Genomic DNA, 16,701 nt, shown 5'->3' with positions numbered 1-16,701 from the left:
AATAATACATGAATTAAGTAATTTGTTTGATTCATTGATTTCATTGTTGCTGGTTGTATTTTTATTGCTGGTTCAGTTCATTGTTTTATTTGTTTTCCATTGTTTAGGGAAATTCATTGTTTTATTGCTTTACTTGTTATTGATTCATTGTTATTGATTCATTGTTCTGATTGCTGGTTCACTGATCATTGTTCATTTTATTTGTTATTCTATTTTTATTTTATTTGTTGTTGTGTTTCTGCTCTTGATTTTGTACTATTGGTATATTATTATTATTCTTATTATTATTATTATTATTATTATTATTATTATTATTATTATTATTATTATTATTATTGTTATTGTTATTATTATTATTATTGTTATTATTGTTATTATTATTATTATTATTATTATTATTATTATTATTATTTGTTGCTCTTTATTTGTTGTTGTGTTTCTACTCTTGATCATTGTTTAATTTATTTGTGGTTGGCTTATTCTTGATTCTATGGTTGAGTTGTTGAAATTGAACAAGGATGGCCTAAGATTGATGAGAAGGTGTAAAAGATTCACTATTATATGATTCTGACCATTTATTTTATACTTTTTCATAACCTCTGTTGCATATAATCTGTTTGAAACCATTTTATGTATTTTTTAGATTTACTTGTGCTGCAGGCGGATATGTACAGCTTAGGTGAAAGAGGAAGAATTTGTGGAATTGGTGTACCACATGAACATTTTTGGAATTCGTTTGGTTGTATTTTTTACTTAGTTTGGTTCTATTTCTTGATTCAGTTTGGAATTGGTGCACCATTTTTGCAAAATTTTTGGAATTAATTTCGTTGTATTTCTTGATTCAGTTCAGGTTGATTATTGTTCTATCTGTTTCTGCTGTTTTTGTAACAAAATTGTTAATGATTTTAATTTGTTGTACTTCTGCTAATTTGTTAGTGATTTATAAGTTGATCATTGTTCCATCCCTAGATATTATTTGATGATTAAAATAGGAAAGGTTTTCGAAACAATTTAAAAACCGAATAACCCGAACCGAACCAAACCAAATTTAATTGGTTTGGTTTGGTTCGGATGGGATTAATAAAAAAACCGAACCAAACCGAACTGCACTATTAATATAACATTGGATCAGATGACTTTTCATTAAAAAATCGAACCAAACCGTACCGCGAACACCCCTAGCGACAGCACCCTCCCATCGAGGAGAGGAGTTCGGGGGTGAAGAGTGGATGATAGTTGGGTGCTGCTATGGAAAAGGGGTTAGGGTTGGGTTCACCTTTGAGTTAGGGAAAAGAGGGGGATGGTGGCTACAGCTTCCAAGGAGGTTTGTGTAAGCCAAAAATAATTAACGATTAATTAACGTAAAATAATAATAAATTAATAGGTTCTAAAAATTTAGAATGTTAATTAGAAAATTTAAATATGATATTTGGACTCAGTAGATTTTTTTGAATTGAAAAATGTAATTTTCTTCGGAAAATTACATAAAAACACGTACCGTTAAATTAACGGGCAGTACCGGCTTAAATTTGTCCGGTACTGTGTAAGAGCAGTAAAAACTATAGAAAAACTTAGGAAAATAATTAAAGTTGAAAACTAGGTGCTAATCCTAAAAGTTTGATCCAATATTGGGCCAAACGAGCCAAAAACATTAACAGGTTGGACCAGGCCCAAGTTAGGCTCAAGACCAACATCATATAAGTCCATTAAGTGGCCATTTGAGCCACTTCCCCCACATTACAGCATCCCCAACGTGAATTGAGAGAAAAGAGAGCAAGGGTTCCACAAACACTATTCACTTCCTCACTCTTTTGCTTATAACTCGAGTTACGATGCTTCGATTCACGTGCTGTCAGTTGCTACGCAAAGCTCTCATCAAGTCCGTTAGTTTTATGTATCCGTGGGCAATCATCCATGGTAAATCCCCTTATTTCTGGTAGTATATATATATTATATATATATATATATATTCTTGGTAACATGATGATTTCTTTTATATGATTTTTTCATAAATTAATTAAATTAAACTCCTATAGGTTATTTTATGAGTTTACATAGTCAATAAATTATTCAAGAATTTGAATATGACTCTAAGTAATGAATGAGAAAAAATAACTATAATCATTCATGTAATAGTATACTAGGATAGATATTCGTGCGATATAGAGAAAATTTGTATTCAATTTATATTTTTGTAAGATTTTTTAACTTTAATATTTTTTTAATCTATGTACTTGAAGTCTCTGATATGGGTAGTGAGATGGATCAGGGACTTGCAAGTTGTGGAGGTTGTTGGATTGCTGATTGGAGTGGCGGGGATGGTACCTGTAAAGACACTCTGATGCCCAAGTCAGAATGGATCTAAGAGGTATATGTGAGTGGAATGGGTAACCTACCTAAGGAGGCCTCTGACTCCTCTTTATATAGTCAGTGATAGTTATCTTTTCTTATCTTATCTGGCTAAGATAAAGGAGGTATTTGAATTCGAATGTTGGATTGGGATATTGGAAGTTATTGATCCGTTTAGGGCAGTGTGGATGGCTCTTAAACCCCACTTTTAGGGTTTATCCTGTGCTTAATTTAAGGGATTTTATCGCCTTTTACCCACATTTGTTCAATGAAATAGCATGGTTTCATGATTGTCTCTTAATTTGTGCTTAAGTGTGAAAACATGGCTTTTAGGCCCTTAATTGTTAATTTTGATTCACCTTTGATTCCACAAGATGCCTTGATATGTTTGTTAGTGAATTCAGGATGGAAAGGCTAGGAATAGATCAAAAGGATGGAGAGGAAAAGCATGCAAGTGGAGAACTCATGAAGAAACAAGGATTTGGGATGCTGAGATCGACGCGCACGCGCAGCAGATGCCCAGGCGTTGAATGTGAGGTCACATGGCGACGCGTATGCGTACATGACGCGTATGCTTGGATAGCAATTTGTCAAGCAACGCGTACGCGTGACCCACGTGCACGCGTCGGTGCTTGCACGTGACCCACTTAAAGAGAATCCGCTGGGGGCGATTTCTGGGCTTTCCAGGCCCAAATCCAACTCACTCTGATGCTATTTAAGCCAAGGATTGAAGGGGAATCAACACACATTAGACATTACATCACATTAGTTTAGATTAGTTTTAGTTTTGGAGGGAAAGTTAGTTTCTAGAGAGAGAAGCTCTCTCTTCGCCCTAGAATTAGGATTAGGTTTAGGTTAATTTCTTAGATCTAGATCTACTTCTTCTCTTGCTTCAATTTTCCTTTTGCTTTATGAAATCTTATGTAGATCTTTATTTCTCTTTCAATGCAATTTATGATTTCCATGTCTTTTCATGTTGCTTTGATTTTCTATTATGGATTTATTGCCTTTGTAGTTAGATTTCTCTTTAATTCTTGCAATTCATGTTGTTTATCTTTATTGACTTCTATGTGTTTGATGAAATGCCTCTTTTAGTTAGGAGTTAGATTTTGTTCCTCTTGGCCTAGGTAGAGTAATTGGTGACTCTTGAGTTATCAAACTTCTTTGTTGATTGATAATTAGAAGTTGCTAATTAACTTGAATGCTACTAAAGCTAGTCTTTCATCGTGATTAGGCTAGGACTTGTGGAATCAAGTTAATTCATCCACTTGACTTTCCTTCATAGTTAGAGGTTAACTAAGTGGGAGCAATGGACAGTTGTCGTCACAATTGAGGAGGATAATGAGGATAGGACTTCTAGTTCTCATACCTTGCCAAGAGCTTTGTTAGTTGTTAGTTTATTTTCTTTGCCATTTATATTTCTTGTATATTACCTCAAAAACCCCAAACATACTTCGTAACCAATAACAAGAACACTTTATTGCAATTCCTAGGGAGAACGATCTAAGGTTTGAATACTTCGGTTATTATTTTTAGGGGTTTGTACTTGTGACAAACAAATGTTTGTATGAAAGGATTATTGTTGGTTTAGAAACTACACTTGCAACGAGAATCTATTGTGAAATTCTAAACCACACAAAAAAACTCATTCATCAAAATGGCGCTGTTGCCGGAGAGTTGCAATGGTGTTGTGTTATTGGTTATTACATATATGTGAATATTGTGAATATGTTTGCTTTTTGTTTCCTTATTAGTTCTTGTTAGTTTTAGGATTTGGGTTCCTTTGTTTCCTATTAGATTTTGTTTTCATTTGCTTTTGCTACTATGAATTCTCGCTTTGGCTATGAGTTTGGTTCTCACTATGTTGTAGGAAATGGAAGCTTCAATGAGAATGTGCATCAAGGATGGGACAATCAAAGGTGGGTGGAGCCATATGCATATGATCAATCCTATTGGCAACAACTCCCACCAATGCACTATGAACAAGAGCCATTCTATGATGCATATCAATCTAATGGTTATGGTGAATTTCCTTGTGACTTTCAAGAACCACCACCATATGCCTATGAGACATATCCTCAACATAGCCCTCAACCATGCTCACAAGCCCCTTTCCACCAAACACCTCCATATGACCCTAACCCATATACACCATACCAACCACCTTTCGAGCCATATGAGCCACATATAGAACCACCACCATTCCAACCTCAATACTTCCAAGAACCACCTCCTCCATACCATGACCAAGATGAGCCACCTCCAATGTACAGAAATTTCCAACCACAAGATGAATTCTACTCTCCACCACAACCTTCCATGGAAGACTATCCATGTCCATCAATCCAAGAGCAATATGATCCTACTTATGTTAGCAATTTGGAACAAGAATCAAAGGATCACCTCAAGGAAACAATGGATTGGCTTCAAGCAACCGTCCATCAAAAGTTAGATGCATGGGATTCATACCATATGTCCACGGAAGATTGCGGACGAGCAACCGAAGAGGGGAGTATGAAGGGGATTGTAGAATCTTAACCTGCAAACAATGGATTGGAGTGTGTTGGGCAACAAGTAGAAGAAATGGAGAACATAGAACCACCACATCCTTATTATGATAAATCACCTTCCTACTATGAACCCTTTCCCCAAGACAATGAGCCCTCTCATCCACCCCAACCTCCAGTGGATGACATCCTTGGTGTTCTTCTGCAAGGGCAAGAGGAGATGAAAATGGATGTACAACAATTCACGGCCACCTTGGACGAGGTGTGATGAGCGGATAATTTATACCCTTTTTGGCATTATTTTTACATAGTTTTTAGTATGTTTTGGTTAGTTTTTAATATATTTTATTAGTTTTTATTCAAAAATCACATTTCTGGACTTTACTATGAGTTTGTGTGTTTTTCTATTATTTCAGGTATTTTCTGGCTGAAATTGAGGGACCTGAGCAAAAAAATCTGATTCAGAGGCTAAAAAAGGACTGCAGATGCTGTTGGATTCTGACCCTCCTGCACTCGAAGTGGATTTTCTGGAGCTACAAAAGCCCAATTGGCGCGATCTTAATTGCGTTGAAAAGTAGACATCTTGGGCTTTCCAGAAATATATATTAGTCTATACTTTGACCGAGATTTGATGGCCCAAACTGGCGACCAAAACCAGCCTAAAACATCTTGGCGTAAAACGCCCAAACTGGCACCAGAATTGGAGTTAAACGCCCAAACTGGCACCCAAGCTGGCGTTTAACTCCAGAAATAGCCTATGAACAAAAACGCTTTAATGCTCAGCCCAAGCACACACCAAGTGGGCCCCGGAAGTGGATTTCTACACTATCTACACTTAGTTACTCATTTTCTGTAAATCTAAGTTACTAGTTTAGTATAAATAGCACTTTTTACCATTGTATTCATATCTCTGGACGTTTAGTCCTTAGACTAGACGATTATGCTATCATAGACCATTATCCACGTTTGGAGGCTGGCTTCACAGCCATGCCTAGACCTTTTTTCACTTATGTATTTTCTACAGTGGAGTTTCTACACCCCATAGATTAAGGTGTGGAGCTCTGTTGTTCTTCATGAATTAATGTAATTACTACTATTTTCTTTTCAATTCATGCCTAATTCTTCTCCAAGATATACTCTTGTACTTAATTCAGTTAAGTCAGAATGAAGGGGTGATCCGTGACAATCACCCAATTTTCGTTACTCGCTTAGCCAAGATCCGCGTGCCTGACAACCACAAAGCGGTCTACATGATGTTCAACGTAGTCATTGGATGACCCCCGGAGTATATTCTCTTGGATATCTAATACACGGACCGAGTCTGTGAGATTAGTATCTTCGTGGTATAGGCTAGAATTATTGGCAGCATTCCTGGTATCCGAAAAGTCTAAACCTTGTCTGTGGTATTCCGAGTAAGATCTGGGAAGGGATGACTGTGACGAGCTTCAAACTTGCGAATGTTGGGCGCAATGACAGTGTGCAAAAGGATCAATGGATCCTATTCTGACGCTAGCAGGAACCGACAGATGATTAGCCATGCGGTAGCTGTACCTGGTATTTTTCATCCGAGACGAAAAATCCGACAGTTGATTAGCCGTGCAGAAACCGTAGATGATCATTTTCACTGAGAGGATCCGACAGCTTGCCATGGAAGGAAGTAACGCATGGTTGGAAGAAGGCAATAGGAAAGCAGAGGTTCAAAAGCAACAAAGCATCTCCAGACGCCTATCTGAAATTCTCACCAATGAATTACATAAGTAACTCTATCTTATTTTATGTTTTATTTATATTTTAATTATCAAAACCCCATAACCATTTAAATTCGCCTGACTGAGATTTACAAGATGACCATAGCTTGCTTCAAGCCGACAATCTCCGTGGGATCGACCCTTACTCACGTAAGGTTTATTACTTGGACGACCCAGTGCACTTGCTGGTTAGTTGTGCGGAGATGTGAAAAGTGTGAATCACGATTTCTGTGCACCAAGTGTTTGGCGCCATTGTCGGGGATTGTTCGAGTTTGGACAACTGACGGTTCATCCTGTTTCTTAGATTAAGTAATTTTATTTTATATTTTAAGCTTTTTATTTTAATTTCAAAAAATGAAAGAAAAATTTTAGTTTTCGAAAAAAAATTTCATAAAAAAAAATTTGTGTTTTTCAGAATTTTTAAGAACGAATTCTAGAGTTTCATAAGATATGTTGAAGCCTGGCTAGCTGCTTAGCCATGTCTAATCTTTTGGACTGAGGCTTCCACTTCTTCTTGACATGCTTGTATGTTTTACGCTAAAGCTTGGCTGGCTATTTGGCCATGTCTAATCTTTTGGACCGAAGCTTTCACTTAAAGCTTGGCTGGCCATCTGTCCATGTCTAATTCTTTTGGACCAAAGCTTTAGACTAACATTGCATGATTCCTGGAATTCTTATTAAAAATTTTGTATCTCTTTATTTGATTTTTCTAAACTATTTTCGTAAAATACGAAAAAGTTAATAAAATCATAAAAACCAAAACTTTTATGTTTCTTGTTTGAGTCTAGTGTCAAATTTTAAGTTTGGTGTCAATTGCATATTTTTAATTATCTTAAATTTTCGAAAATTCATGCATTGTGTTCTTCATTGATCTTCAAGTTGTTGTTGATGATTCTCTCTGTTTGATCTTGAATTTTCTTGTTTTGTGTCTTTTCTTGTTTTTCTTGTGCATTTTTTGAATTATTAGTGTTTAAGGTTTAAAAATTTTTAAGTTTGGTGTCTTGCATGTCTTTCTTTTCTTAAAAATTTTTCAAAAATATGTTCTTGATGTTCATCTTGACCTTCAAAGTGTTCTTGGTGTTCATCTTGACATTCAATGTGTTCTTGGATGCATTAGTTGTTTTGATTTTAATTTCTTATGTTTTGTGTCATATAGTTGTTTTTCTCTCTCCTCATTAAAAATTCAAAAATAAAAAATAATATCTTTCCCTTATTTTGCTCATAATTTTTGAAAATTTGAATTGATTTGGTAAAAAATTTTAAAAATTAGTTGTTTCTTGTTAGTCAAGTCAAAATTTCAATTTAAAAATTCTATCTTTTCAAATCTTTTTCAAAAATCAAATATTTTTCATTTTTCTTTCCTGTTTTTTCGAAAATTCTCCAAATTAATTTTCAAAAATCTTTTTCTTATTTTTATTTCATATTTTCGAAATTAATGCTAACAATTAATGTTTAGATTCAAAAATTTCAAGTTGTTACTTGCCTAATAAGAAAGGATCAATCTTTAAATTCTATAATCATATATTTTAGTTTCTTGTTAGTCAAGTAATCAACTTTAATTTCAAAAATAAAATCTTTTTAATTTCCTTTTTAAATCTTTTTCAAATTAAATTCCAATCATATCTTTTTCAAAACTTAATTTCAAAATCTTTTTCTAACTTCTTATCTTTTCAAACTTTATTGTCAAATCTTTTTCAATTAACTACTTGACTTTTTGTTTGTTTTACTATTTCAAAAACACCTAACTACTTCTCTCTCTCTCTGTTTTTCGAAAATCATTAACCACTTTTTCAAAATTCTGTTTAATTAACTAATTGTTTTAAATTCAAATTTTATTTTATTTTCCTTCTTAAATTCGAATTCTAATTAATAAGTAAAATAAAAAAATATTTTTCTTTTCTTTTGAATTAATTTTTGAATACTCTCTCTCTCTCATCTCTTTCTATTTATTTATTTAATTACTAACACTTCTCTTCTTCTTATATTTTGAACCCTCTCCCTCTCTCTATGTTCGAATTCTTCTTCTTCTCCCTTTTTCATTCTATTCTTCTATTCTTCTACTCACATAAAGGAATCTCTATACTGTGACATAGAGGATTCCTATTCTTTTCTGTTCTCTTCTTTTTCATATGAGCAGGAACAAGGATAAGAACATCCTTGTTGAAGCTGATTCTGAACCTGAAAGGACTCTAAAGAGGAAGCTAAGAGAAGCTAAAGCACAAAACTCTAGAGAGGACCTAACAGAAATTTTTGAAAAAGAATTAGCGATGGAAGCCGAAAATAACAATAATGGTAGAGATGCAAGGAAGATGCTTGGTGACTTTACTGCACCGACTTCTGACTTCTATGGCAGAAGCATCTCAATTCCTGCAATTGGAGCAAACAACTTTGAGCTTAAGCCTCAATTAGTTTCTCTAATGCAATAGAATTGCAAGTTTTGTAGACTTTCATTGGAAGATCCTCATCAGTTCTTAGCTGAATTCTTGCAAATCTGTGACACTGTTAAGACTAATGGGGTTAATCCTGAGGTCTACAGACTTATGCTTTTCCCCTTTGCTGTAAGAGACAGAGCTAGGACATAGTTGGACTCACAACCTAAAGAAAGCCTGAACTCTTAGGAAAAGTTGGTCAATGCCTTCTTGGCCAAATTCTTTCCACCTCAAAAGTTGAGCAAGCTTAGAGTGGAAGTCAAAACCTTCAGACAGAAGGAAGGTGAATCCCTCTATGAAGCTTGGGAAAGATTCAAGCAATTGATTAGAAGGTGTCCTTCTGACATGCTTTCAGAATGGAGCATCCTATATATATTCTATGATGGTTTGTCTAAATTGTCCAAGATGTCATTGGATCACTTTGCTGGTGGATCTCTTCATCTGAAGAAGACGCCTGCAGAAGCCTAGGAACTCATTGAAATGGTTGCAAATAACCAGTTCATGTTTACTTCTAAAAGAAATCCTGTGAATAATGGGACAACTCAGAAGAAAGGGGTTCTTGAGATTGATACTCTGAATGCTATATTGGCTCAGAATAAAATATTGACTGATGAGCGGATAATTTATACGCTTTTTGGCATTATTTTTACATAGTTTTCAGTATAATTTTGTTAGTTTTTAGTATATTTTTATTAGTTTTTAATTAAAATTCACATTTCTGGACTTTACTATGAGTTTGTGTGTTTTTCTATGATTTCAGGTATTTTCTGGCTGAAATTGAGGGACTTGAGCAAAAATCAGATTCAGAGGTTGAAGAAGGACTGCAGATGCTGTTGGATTCTGACCTTCCGTCACTCAAAGTGGAATTTCTGGCGCTACAAAACTCCAAATGGCGCGCTCTTAATTTCGTTGGAAAGTAGACATCCAGGGCTTTCCAGCAATATATAATAGTCCATACTTTGTTCGAGTTTAGATGACGTAAACCGGCGTTGAACGCCAGTTCCATGCTGCATTCTGGAATCAAACGACAGAAACAGGTTGTAAAGTGGAGTTAAACGCCAGAAACAGGTTACAAACTGGCGTTCAACTCCAAGAAAGACCTCTACACGTATAAAGCTCAATGCTCAGCCCAAGCACACACCAAGTGGGCCCCGAAAGTGGATTTCTGCATTATTTACTCAATTCTGTAAACCCTTGTAACTAGTTTAGTATAAATAGGACTTTTTACTATCTTGGGATCACATCTTGGGATCATCTTTGATTAGTTTTATGCTATCTTAGACTTTTGTGAGGGCTGGCCAATACTTTTTATTATATTTTTATTAGTTTTTATTCAAAAATTACATTTCTAGACTTTACTATGAGTTTGTGTATTTTTCTGTGATTTCAGGTATTTTCTGGCTGAAATTGAGGGACCTGAGGATTCAGAGGCTGAAAAAGGACTGCAGATGCTGTTGGATTCTGACCTACCTGCACTCGAAGTGGATTTTATGGAGCTACAGAACCCCAATTGGTGCACTCTCAATGCGTTGGAAAATAGACATCCTGGGCTTTCTATCAATATATAATAGTCTATACTTTGCCCGAGATTTGATGGCCCAAACTGGCGACCAAAACAGCCTAAAACATCTTGGCGTAAAACGCCCAAACTGGCACCCAAGCTGGCGTTTAACTCGAGGAACAGCCTATGAACGAAAAAGCTTCAATGCTCAGCCCAAGCACACACCATGTGGGCAACGGAAGTGGATTTCTACACTATCTGCACTTAGTTACTCATTTTCTGTAAACCTAAGTTACTAGTTTAGTATAAATAGCACTTTTTACCATTGTATTCATATCTCTGGACGTTTAGTCCTTAGACCAGACGATTATGCTATCATAGACCATTATCCACGTTTGGAGGCTGGCCTTACGGCCATGCCTAGACCTTTTTTCACTTATGTATTTTCTACGGTGGAGTTTCTACAGCCCATAGATTAAGGTGTAGAGCTCTGCTGTTCTTCATGAATTAATGTAATTACTACTGTTTTCTATTCAATTCACGCCTACTTCTTCTCCAAGATATACTCTCGTACTTAATTTAGTTAAGTCAGAATGAAGGTGTGACCCGTGACAATCACCCAATCTTCGTTACTCGCTTAGCCAAGATCCGCGTGCCTGACAACCACAAAGCGGTCTACATGATGTTCAACGTAGTCATTGGATGACAGCTGGAGTATATTCTCTTGGATATCTAATACACGGACTGAGTCTGCGAGATTAGTATCTTCGTGGTATAGGCTAGAATTATTGGCAGCATTCCTGGGATCCGGAAAGTCTAAACCTTGTCTGTGGTATTCCGAGTAAGATCTGAGAAGGGATGACTGTGACGAGCTTCAAACCTGCGAATGTTGGGCACAGTGACAGTGTGCAAAAGGATCAATGGATCCTATTCCGATGCTAGCGGGAACCGACAGATGATTAGCCATGCGGTAGCTGTACAAGGTATTTTTCATCCGAGACGAGAAATCCGACAGTTGATTAGCCGTGCAGAAACCGTAGAGGACCATTTTCACTGAGAGGATCCTACAGCTTGCCATGGAAGGAAGTAACGCATGGTTGGAAGAAGGCAATAGGAAAGCAGAGGTTCAGAAGCAACAAAGCATCTCCAGACGCTTATCTGAAATTTCCACCAATGAATTACATAAGTAACTCTATCCTATTTTATGTTTTATTTATATTTTAATTATCAAAACTCCATAAACATTTAAATCCGTCTGACTGAGATTTACAAGATGACCATATCTTGCTTCAAGCCGACAATCTCCGTGGGATTGACCCTTACTCACGTAAGGTTTATTACTTGGACGACCCATTGTACTTGCTGGTTAGTTGTGCGGAGATGTGAAAAGTGTGAATCACGATTTCTGTGCAACAAGTTTTTGGCGCCATTGCCGGGGATTGTTCGAGTTTGGACAAGTGACGGTTCATCCTATTGCTTAGATTAGGTAATTTTATTTTATATTTTAAGCTTTTTATTTTAATTTCAAAAAAAGAAAAAAATTTTAGTTTTTGAAAAAAAAAATTTTCAAAAAAAAAATTTGTGTTCTTCAGAATTTTTAAGAACGAATTCTAGAGTTTCATAAGATATGTTGAAGCCTGGCTGGCTGCTTAGCCATGTCTAATCTTTTGGACTGAGACTTCCACTTCTTATTGACATGCTTGTATGTTTTACGCTAAAGCTTGGCTGTCTATTTGGCCATGTCTAATCTTTTGGACCGAAGCTTTCACTTAAAGCTTGGCTGGCCATCTGGCCATGTCTAATTCTTTTGGACCGAAGCTTTAGACTAACATTGCATGATTCCTGGAGTTCTTATTAAAAATTTTGTATCTCTTTATTTTCTTTTTCTAAACTATATTTGAAAAATACCAAAAAGTTAATAAAATCATAAAAACCAAAACTTTTATGTTTCTTGTTTGAGTCTAGTGTCAAATTTTAAGTTTAGTGTCAATTGCATCTTTTTAATTATCTTAAATTTTTGAAAATTCATGCATTGTGTTCTTCATTGATCTTCAAGTTATTGTTGATGATTCTCTTTGTTTGATCTTGAATTTTCTTATTTTGTGTCTTTTCTTGTTTTTCTTGTGTATTTTTTAATTATTAGTGTTTAAGGTTTAAAAATTTTTAAGTTTGGTGTCTTGCATGTCTTTCTTTTCTTAAATTTTTTCAAAAATATGTTCTTGATGTTCATCTGGACCTTCAAAGTGTTCTTGGTGTTCATCTTGACATTCAAAGTGTTCTTGCATGCATTAGTTGTTTTTATTTTAATTTCTTATGTTTTGTGTCATATAGTTGTTTTTCTCTCTCCTCATTAAAAATTCAAAAATAAAAAAAAATCTCTTTTCCTTATTTTGCTCATAATTTTCGAAAATTTGAATTGATTTGGTCAAAAATTTTAAAAATTAGTTGTTTCTTGATAGTCAAGTCAAAATTTCAATTTAAAAAATCAATCTTTTCAAATCTTTTTCAAAAATCAAATATTTTTCATTTTTATTTCCTGTTATTTCGAAAATTCTGCAAAATTAATTTTCAAAAATCTTTTTCTTATTTTTATTTCAAATTTTCGAAATTAATGCTAACAATTAATGTTTAGATTCAAAAATTTCAAGTTGTTACTTGCCTATTAAGAAAGGATCAATCTTTAAATTCTAGAATCATATCTTTTAGTTTCTTATTAGTCAAGTAAGCAACTTTAATTTCAAAAATCAAATCTTTTTAATTTCCTTTTTAAATCTTTTTAAAATTAAATTCCAATCATATCTTTTTCAAAACTTAATTTCAAAATCTTTTTCTAACTTTTTATCTTTTCAAACTTTATTTTCAAATCTTTTTCGATTAACTACTTGACGTTTTGTTTGTTTTACTATTTCAAAAACACCTAACTACTTCTCTCTCTCTGATTTTCGAAAATCACTAACGACTTTTTCAAAATTCTGTTTAATTAACTAATTGTTTTAAATTCTAATTTTATTTTATTTTCCTTCTTAAATTCGAATTCTAATTAATAAGTAAAATAAAAACAAAAATATTTTTCTTTTCTTTTGAATTAATTTTCGAATACTCTCTCTCTCTCTCTCTCTCTCTCTCTCTCATCTCTTTCTATTTATTTATTTATTTACTAACACTTCTCTTCTTCTTATAATTCGAACCCTCTCCATCTTCTCCCTTCTTCATTCTATTCTTCTATTCTTCTACTCACATAAAGGAATCTCTATACTATGACATAGAGGATTCCTATTCTTTTCTATTCTCTTCTTTTTCATAAGAGCAGGAACAAGGATAAGAACATTCTTGTTGAAGCTGATCCTGAACCTGAAAGGACTCTGAAGAGGAAGCTACGAGAAGCTAAAGCACAAAACTCTGGAGAGGACTTAACAGAAATTTTCAAAAAAGACGTAGAGATGGTAGCCAAAAATAACAATAATGGTGGAGATGCAAGGAAGATGCTTGGTGACTTTACTGCACCCACTTTTGACTTCTATGACAGAAGCATCTCAATTCCAGCAATTGGAGTAAACAAGTTTGAGCTTATGCCTCAATTAGTTTCTCTAATGCATCATAATTGCAAGTTTTATGGACTTCCATTGGAAGATCCTCATTAGTTCTTAGCTGAATTCTTACAAATCTGTGACACTGTTAAGACCAATAGGGTTAATCCTGAGGTCTACAGACTTATGCTTTTTTCCTTTGCTGTAAGAGACAAAGCTAGGACATAGTTGGACTCACAACCTAAAGAAAGCCTGAACTCTTAGGAAAAGTTAGTCAATGCCTTCTTGGCCAAATTCTTTCCACCATAAAAGTTGAGCAAGCTTAGAGTGGAAGTCAAAACCTTCAGACAGAAGGAAGGTGAATCCATCTATGAAGCTTGGGAAAGATACAAGAAATTGATCAGAAGGTGTCCTTCTGACATGCTTTCAGAATGGAGCATCCTATGTATATTCTATGATGGTCTATCTGAATTGTCCAAGATGTCATTGGTTCACTCTGCTGGTAGATCTCTTCATCTGAAGAAGACGCCTGTAGAAGCCCAGGAACTCATTGAAATGGTTGCAAATAACCAGTTCATGTATACTTCTGAAAGAAATCCTGTGAATAATGGGACAACTCAGAAGAAAGGAGTTCTTGAGATTGATACTCTGAATGCCATATTGGCTCAGAATAAAATATTGATTCAGCAAGTCAATATGATATCTCAGAGTCTGACTGGAATGCAAGCTGCATCCATCAGTACTAAGGAAGCTTCCTCTGAAGAAGAAGCTTATGACCCTAAGAATCCTGCAACGGAAGAGGTGAATTACATGGGAGAATCCTATGGAAACACCTATAATCCTTCATGGAGGAATCATCTTAATTTCTCATGAAAGGATCAACAGAAGCCTAATCAAGGCTTCAATAATAATTGTGGGAGAAATAGGTTTGGCGATAGCAAGCCTTTCTCATCATCTTCTGAGCAATAGACAGAGAGTTCTAAGCAGAGCCACTCTGACTTAGCATCCACAGTCTCTAATCTATCTAAGACCACTCTCAATTTCATGACTGAAACAAGGTCCTCCATAAGAAATTTGGAGGCACAAGTGGGTCAACTGAGCAAAAGAGTTACTGAAATCCCTCCTAGTACTCTCCCAAGCAATACAGAAGAGAATCCAAAGAGAGAGTGCAAGGCCATAACTATAACCAAAATGGCCGACCCTGGAGAGGAAGATAAGGCAGTGATTTTCAGTGAGGAAGACCGCAAGGGACGTCCACTAGCCAATAAGGAGTTCCCTATTGAGGAACCAAAGGAATCTGAGGCACATACAGAGACCATAGGGATTCCACTGTTGCCATTCATGAGCTCTGATGAGTTTTCTTCCTCTGAAGAGGATGAAGATATTGTTGAAGAGTAAGTTGCTCAGTATCTAGGAGCAATCATGAAGCTAAATGCCAAGTTATTTTGTAATGAGACTTGGGAGGATGAACCTCCATTGCTCATTAATGAACTGAATACCTTGGTTCAACAGAAATTACCTCAAAAGAAACCGGATCATGGAAAGTTCTTGATACCTTGCATCATAAGCACCATGACCTTTAAGAAGGCTCTGTGTGACCTTGGTTCAAGTATAAACCTCATGCCACTCTCTGTAGTGGAGAAACTAGGGATCTTTAAGGTACAAGCTGCAAGAATCTCACTAGAGATGGCAGACAATTCAAGAAAACAGGCTTATGGACTTGTAGAGGATGTCTTAGTGAAGGTTGAAGGCTTTTACATCCCTGTTGACTTCATAATACTAGATACTGGGAAGGACTAAGATGAATCCATCATCCTTGGAAGACCCTTCCTAGCCACAACAAGGGCTGTGATTGATGTGGATAGAGGAGAGTTAGTCCTTCAATTGAATGAGGACTACCTTGTGTTTAAGGCTCAAGGATCTTCTCCTGTAACCATGGAGAGGAAGCATGAAAAGCTTCTCTCAATACAGAGTCAGACAGAGCCCCCACACTCAACTTCTAAGTTTGGTGTTGAGAGGCCATCATCAAGCTCTGAGTCTCTGTGAAGCTCTTTAAAGAGCTCACTGTCAAGCTATTGACATTAAAGAAGCGCTTGTTGGGAGGCAACCCAATGTTATTTAATTATATTTATTTATTTTTCATTGTTATTTTATGTTTTCTTTAGGTTGATGATCATGTGAAGTCATAAAAATAGCTGCAGAGTTAAAGCAAAATAAAAAATAGAATAAAAAATAGCACACCCTGGAAGACAGACTTACTGGCGTTTAAACGCCAGTAAGGATAGCAGAAAGGGCGTTTAACGCCCAGCCTGGCAGCATTCTAGGCGTTAAACGCCAGAATGGGCAGCACTCTGGGCGTTTAACGCCAGAAAGGGGTGTCTGGCATCTGGCTGGCGTTAAACGCCTGAAAGGGGCAGCAGACTGGCGTTTTACTCCAGGAAATGTAGCAGAGCTGGCATTAAACGCCAGGATTGGCACACAATGGGCGTTTAAACGCCAGATTGGTGCAAGGAGCAGAATTTCTTGACACCTCAGGATCTGTGGACCCCACAGGATCCCCACCTACCCCACCTCTTCTTCTTTCCTCTTTACACCTTTCCATAACACTCTTCCTGAAATACCCTTCACCAATCCCATCAT

The 16,701-nt window shown here is 35.7% G+C and overlaps 1 long non-coding RNA gene across 1 annotated transcript; it reads left to right on the top strand.

Moving 5' to 3' along the window:
* On the top strand, window positions 495–924 carry LOC110262904. The gene is made up of 2 exons (XR_002347916.1): window positions 495–540; window positions 661–924. It is a non-coding gene; the product is annotated as an uncharacterized LOC110262904 (long non-coding RNA).

Source organism: Arachis ipaensis, chromosome B05, assembly GCF_000816755.2.
Source record: "Arachis ipaensis cultivar K30076 chromosome B05, Araip1.1, whole genome shotgun sequence".
Classification (NCBI taxonomy): domain Eukaryota; kingdom Viridiplantae; phylum Streptophyta; class Magnoliopsida; order Fabales; family Fabaceae; genus Arachis; species Arachis ipaensis.
Note: the sequence above shows the minus strand (reverse complement) of the source record. Positions and strands in the feature narration are given on the sequence as shown.